The sequence below is a fragment of the Peromyscus maniculatus genome, chromosome 8 (genome assembly GCF_049852395.1).
Source record: "Peromyscus maniculatus bairdii isolate BWxNUB_F1_BW_parent chromosome 8, HU_Pman_BW_mat_3.1, whole genome shotgun sequence".
Classification (NCBI taxonomy): Eukaryota; Metazoa; Chordata; class Mammalia; order Rodentia; family Cricetidae; genus Peromyscus; species Peromyscus maniculatus.
Window position 1 is genome coordinate 69513674 of NC_134859.1, and position 6694 is coordinate 69520367.

Below are 6694 nucleotides of genomic sequence, written 5' to 3' on the forward strand. Positions count from 1 at the left end.
TGGTGGATTTTTCCTGTGATGAATATGTAATGTCCATCCTGGTCTCTTTTGATTGATTTTAGTTTGAAGTCTATTTTATTAGATATTAGGATAGCTACACCAGCTTGTTTCTTAGGTCCATTTGCTTGGAAAACCTTTTCCCAGCCCTTTACTCGGAGGTAGTGTCTGTCTTTGGAGTTAAGGTGTGTTTCTTGTATGCAGCATATGGATGGGTCCTGTTTTCTAATCCATTCTGTTAGTCTGTGTCTTTTTATAGGTGAGTTGAGACCATTGATATTGATGGATATTAATGACCAGTGATTGTTAATTCCTGTTATTTTTTTGGTTGTGTTGTGTTGTCCTTCTGTGGTGTATGTTGGTGTAGGATTATCTATTGCTTGATTTTTCATGGATGTGTTTAGCTTCTTTGGGTTGAATTTTCCCTTCTAGTGCTTTCTGTAGGGCTGGGTTTGTGGACAGGTATTGATTAAATCTGGTTTTATCCTGGAATATTTTGTTTACTCCGCCTATGGTGATTAAGAGTTTTGCTGGGTATAATAGTCTGGGTTGGCATCCATGGTCTCTTAGTGTCTGCATGAGGTTTGTCCATGATCTTCTATCTTTCATAGTCTCTATTGAGTAGTCTGGTGTTATTCTGATGGGTTTGCCTTTATATGTTACTTGGTCCTTTTCCTTTGCAGCTCTTAATATTTTTTCTTTATTCTGTGTATTTAGTGTTTTGATTATTATGTGGCGAGGGGACTTTTTTTTTGGATCCAGCCTATTCGGTGTTCTGTAAGCTTCTTGTATCTTCATAGGTATTTCTTTCTTTAGGTTAGGAAAGTTTTCTTCTATGATTTTGTTGAATATATTTTCTGTGCCTTTGAGTTGGTATTCTTCTCCTTCTTCTATCCCTATTATTCTTAGGTTTGGTCTTTTCATGGTGTCCCAAATTTCCTGGACGTTTTGTGTTAGGACTTTTTTGTCTTTATTGTTTTCTTTGACTGACGAATCTATTTTCTCTATCATGTCTTCAGTGTCAGAGATTCTCTGTTCCATCTCTTGCAATCGGTTGGTTATGCTTGTTTCTGTAGTTCCTGTTCGTTTTGTCAGGATTTCTATTTCCAGCATTCCCTCAGCATGTGTTTTCTTTATTGTCTCAAATTCATTTTTCAGATCTTGGAATGTTTCTTTCATCTGTTTAATTGCTTTTTCTTGGCTTTCTTTGATTTCTTCCCATTTTTTGTTCGTTTTTTCTTCCATTTCTTTAAGGGAGTTTTTTATTTCCTCTTTAATGGAGTTTTTCATTTCCTCTTTAAGGGAAGTTTTTATTTCCTCTTTAAGGGAGTTTTTTATTTCCTCTTTAAGGAAAGTTTTTATTTCCTCTTTAAGGTAGTTTTTCAATTCCTCTTTAAGGAAAGTTTTTATTTCCTCATTGAGGGAATGTTTTATTTCTTCTTTAAGGGCCTCTATCATCTTCTTAATGTCATTTTTAGGGTTGATTTCTTCTGTTTCTTCTGTCATGGTATGTTTAGGTCTTGCAGGTGTAGAATCACTAGGTTCTGATGTTGCCATATAGGTCTTTATGTTGTTGCCTGTATTTTTGCACTGGCGCCTACTCATCTCTTCCTCTGTGAGGTGCAGGTGGTGTCTGTGTCTGAGAGTGCCTCTCTTGTTCTAATTTTTAGTCTTGGTTTAGTAGGGGTTCTTGGTTAAATTGGTGCTTTTGGGCTATTTCTTCAGGGGCAGCTGATTTCGATCGGTGAATTATATACTTATGATTCTGATGATCTGGTTTGGTGTCTGGGTAGCGCCTTCTTCTGTGTTCTCAGGTCACTTTTTGTTCATTTGTCAACTCCTCAGCTGATCTTGTTTCTTCAGACTTTAAACTGTAGGCATCTGAATCCTCTCCCAGATGGGTTTCAGCTGAGCAGGGTAGTCTCACCAACACCTCCAAGTTGTTGGGTTTCACAGGATCAGCAGCTGGGCCCTGGGTTGTCCTCAGACGGAGTGTTCAGATTCGTTCTGGTTCTGACCCACGGAGATAGCTTCTTCCCCAGATGTTGGGGTTAGGGGCGTCCCTGTTCCAAGCTGTGTCTGCTTGTCTCCGTCCCTGGGCCTGTTTACCTCTGCGGTCCGCCGCCGGGCCTGTATGTCCCTGTCAGCTGCCGCTGGGTCTGTCTGCCTCTGGGGGCCGCCACCGGGCCTGAATGTCCCTGTCGGCCGCTGCTGCCGGGCCCGTTTACCTCAGCGGGCCGCCGCTGGGCCCGTCTACTTCTGTGGGCCGCCGCTGGGTCTGAATGTCTCTGCCGGCTGCCGCTGGGTCTGAATATCCCTGTCGGCTGCCGCCGCTGGGCCCGTCTACCTCCACCGGCCCCCGCCGCAGGCCTACCTGCGTCTGCTTGTCTTCGCCGCCGGGCCTGTCTACCTCTGTGGACCGCCGCTGGGCCTGAATGTCTCTGCCGGCTGCTGCCGGGCCTGAATGTCCCTGTCGGCCGCTGCCGCCGGGCCCGTTTACCTCAGCGGGCCGCCGCTGGGCCCGTCTACTTCTGTGGGCCGCCGCTGGGCCTGAATGTCTCTGCTGGCTGCCGCTGGGTCTGAATATCCCTGTCGGTTGCCGCTGGGCCCGTCTACCTCCACCGGCCCCCGCCGCAGGCCTACCTGCGTCTGCTTGTCTCTGGCGCCGGGCCTGTCTACCTCTGTGGGCCGCCGCTGGGCCTGAATGTCTCTGCCGGCTGCTGCCGGGCCTGAATGTCCCTGTCGGCCGCTGCCGCCGGGCCCGTTTACCTCAGCGGGCCGCCGCTGGGCCCGTCTACTTCTGTGGGCCGCCGCTGGGCCTGAATGTCTCTGCCGGCTGCCGCTGGGTCTGAATATCCCTGTCGGCTGCCGCCGCTGGGCCCGTCTACCTCCACCGGCCCCCGCCGCAGGCCTACCTGCGTCTGCTTGTCTCTGCCGCCGGGCCTGTCTACCTCTGTGGGCCGCCGCTGGGACTGAATGTCTCTGCCGGCTGCCTGCGGGCCTGAATATCCCTGTAGGCTGTCGCCGCTGGGCCCGTCTACCTCAGCGGGCTGCTGCTGGGCCCGTCTACCTCCGCGGGCCGCCGCCGCAGGCCTACCTGCGTCTGCTTGTCTTCGCCGCCGGGCCTGTCTACCTCTGTGGACCGCCGCTGGGCCTGAATGTCTCTGCCGGCTGCTGCCGGGCCTGAATGTCCCTGTCGGCCGCTGCCGCCGGGCCCGTTTACCTCAGCGGGCCGCCGCTGGGCCCGTCTACTTCTGTGGGCCGCCGCTGGGCCTGAATGTCTCTGCCGGCTGCCGCTGGGTCTGAATATCCCTGTCGGCTGCCGCCGGGCCCGTCTACCTCCACCGGCCCCCGCCGCAGGCCTACCTGCGTCTGCTTGTCTCTGGCGCCGGGCCTGTCTACCTCTGTGGGCCGCCGCTGGGCCTGAATGTCTCTGCCGGCTGCTGCCGGGCCTGAATGTCCCTGTCGGCCGCTGCCGCCGGGCCCGTTTACCTCAGCGGGCCGCCGCTGGGCCCGTCTACTTCTGTGGGCCGCCGCTGGGCCTGAATGTCTCTGCCGGCTGCCGCTGGGTCTGAATATCCCTGTCGGCTGCCGCCGCTGGGCCCGTCTACCTCCACCGGCCCCCGCCGCAGGCCTACCTGCGTCTGCTTGTCTCTGCCGCCGGGCCTGTCTACCTCTGTGGGCCGCCGCTGGGACTGAATCACTTTTATACTCTTATTTATTGCTTGAATCTTATTGCTTGTGGTGGGTCTATTTAAGATGTTTGCATCCTCTTGGTTTAATTTTGCCAGGTCTTATGTGTCGAGGAATTTACCTGCTTCTAGGTTTCCCAGTTTACAAAACAGAAGTTTTCAGTGACTCTGCATTACTGGACATTTCACTGGACTCTGTGGTCACCCTTTTTCTTTGTTTTTTGTTTGTTTCTTTGTTTTTTTTTTTTTTTTTGTTGTTGTTCTTTAGACAGGGTCTCACTATGTAGCTCTGGCTGTCCTGGAACTCACTATATAGAGCAGGCAGGCCTTGAACTCACTGAGGTCCACCTGTTTCTGCCTCCTGAGTGCTGGCCTGCATCACTATGCCTGACTTTTACTTCCCCTTTTAACCAACCTTATTTTTAATTTTTTCGTCTCTCTGTGTTCTAGCTAGATTGGGTAGTGATAGATTAATTTTTTTTAATTTTATTATACCTTTTAGAATACACTTACATCATTTTCCCATTCCCTTTCCTCCCTCCAAACCCTCCCACATACTCCTCACTCTCTTTCAAATTAATGGCCTCTTTCTTCATTAATTGTTGTTACATGCATATGTGTACATACATACATATTCCTAAATATCTCTGTTCAGTCTGTATAATGTTACTTGTATGTGTGTTTTCAGGGCTGACCATTTTGTATTAGGTAACTAATGGATGTGTTTGTCCCTGGAAAACACTCTTTCTCCTACTCCAAATTCATTAGTTGCCTATAGTCCTTTATGTAGATCTTTAGGTTTCCTGTTTATTTCTTTCAAAGAACCAATTCATTGCTTTGTTGATTCTTTGTAATGTTCTTTTGGTCTCCATTTCATAAAAGTCTGCCCTGTTCTTTGTTATTTCTCACTACCTACTGCTTCTCATTTTGAATATTCTTGTTTTCCTTTTTTTTTTTTTTTTGGTCTTTTTATTTTTTCCAGAGCTGAGGACAGAACCCAGGGCCTTGTGCTTGCTAGGCAAGCTCTCTACCACTGAGCTAAATCCCCAACACCTGTTTTTCTTAAGGTACATCTTAAGGTTATTTATTTGAGGTTTTAGATTTTTGACATAAGCATTCACAGCTATAAACTTTCCTCTTAAATGTGCCTTGGTCAGACCCCATAGGTTGTAATATGTCATATTTTCATTTTCATTTGATCCTAGGGACTTTTTTAGTTTTCTCTCTGATTTCTGTAATAACCCACGAGTCATGTAAGCGTGTATTGTTCAGTCATTGTACACACTTGTAGTTCCTGGGTTCCGTTTTATTGTTGGGACAGGGTCTCACTATTTATCTCTGGCTAACCTGGAATTTGCTATGGACACCAGACTGGCCTCCAACTCTAGGTGTGTAATTTTAAAAAGGGAATCACAGGGCAATGGGTGTTGGGGCAGCTTCTTTCTGGGTCCTTGAAAGCAGGAGGCCGCAGGTTTCATCGAGGAGGAGCAGGGGAGTCTTCTGTCAAGCTTATGGACTCTTGTTTTACCTGTGGTTTACACTGTGGCAGCATCTGTACCAGATAGATATCTGCAGTCCACTCCATTCTTTGTGTCCCACCGCCCTTTGCTGGTCACATCTATATTTGCACTCTGTGGGCTGGGCAGATTCGCTCACCCTTCTGAGTTCTTCAGATCATACCGTGTGTTGGATTATCTGAGCCTTTTGTGAGTATACTAAATATCCTGTGGCTGCCAGAAAGGTTAAAATGTTAATAGAGTATCTTAAAAGATTGCTGTATTGTGTATGCAGTGGTCTGGCAGCGTGTATGCCTGCCTGCATGCCTGAAGAGGGCACCAGATCTCACGGTTGTGAGCTACCCTGTGGTTGCTGAGAAATGAACTGAGGACCTCTGGAAGAACAGCCAGTGCTGTTAACCTCTAAGTCATCTCTGCAGCCAATAGCGTGCTTTAAGGGTAACTTTGTAGGTCTACAAATGAGGAGACCACCTATGTACTGAGATAAACGTCTGCTCTTTAGAGTCAAGGACACTCTATACACCTGGACAAGGCTATTGTTGCCAGGTAGAAACCCAAAGACCACTCAGCATGACCAAAGTTTGAATTGAGAGTCTGTATTAAGCCTTGAACACGTATTACAGGGAGTTTTTAAAGACAAAGAACACAGAAAACTACATCCCGGTTGGCAGTTGAACGGGGAAGTGAAGCAAGACAACAGCTTAACAAGAGCCAAGACTTGCATTCTGCTGGGGGATTTCCACCCTGAGCTTCTAGAGCAGGGTGTAGGGCTTTCCCTCTAGAAACACAGCCAGTGCTTCTAATCTCTGAGCCATTTCTCCAGCCCCATTAAATGAATAAACACCAGGTAGCACACTAATTGTCTATCCTGGAGTCTCTACATCCCAGAATGGAGGATCTTCTTGAGGTAATATTTCTTTTATTTTCTTTTCTTTTTTAAAGATTTATTCATTTATTATGTATGCAGTGTTCTGCCTGCATGCATTCCCGCAGGCTAGAGAGGGCACCAGATCTCAGATCTCATTACAGGTGGTTGTGAGCCACCATGTGGTTGTGGGGAAATGAACTCAGGACCTCTGGAAGAGCGGCCAGTGCTCTTAGCCTGTGCTCTTAACTTCTGAGCCATCTCTCCAGCCCCTGAGTTATATTTCTAGAGCAACATTTGAGGTGTCCTCTTTGCCACCTTTGCATACAGCACTCGTGTGAAAGGAGACATATGCTCTGGGGCCAGGTGGAGGGGTGCACTCAAGGAAGCTAAAAGGCATCTTCCTAACAAAAGGGTAGGACATTCAGGAAGACCTAAAAGATGAGAGAAACTAAACCTCCGAGTCTCCTGTACACAGTGCAGTGAATCCTAGGTGCTAATCAACACCAGTTGTCACAGTCTCATGCAGGGAGCTGTCCTGGGTTCAGTCAGGCAGAGCAGAAAGTCTGTATTCAAAAGGAAAGTAATACTTTTACCTGCCACTTCCGGCCTCCAGTTGCTAA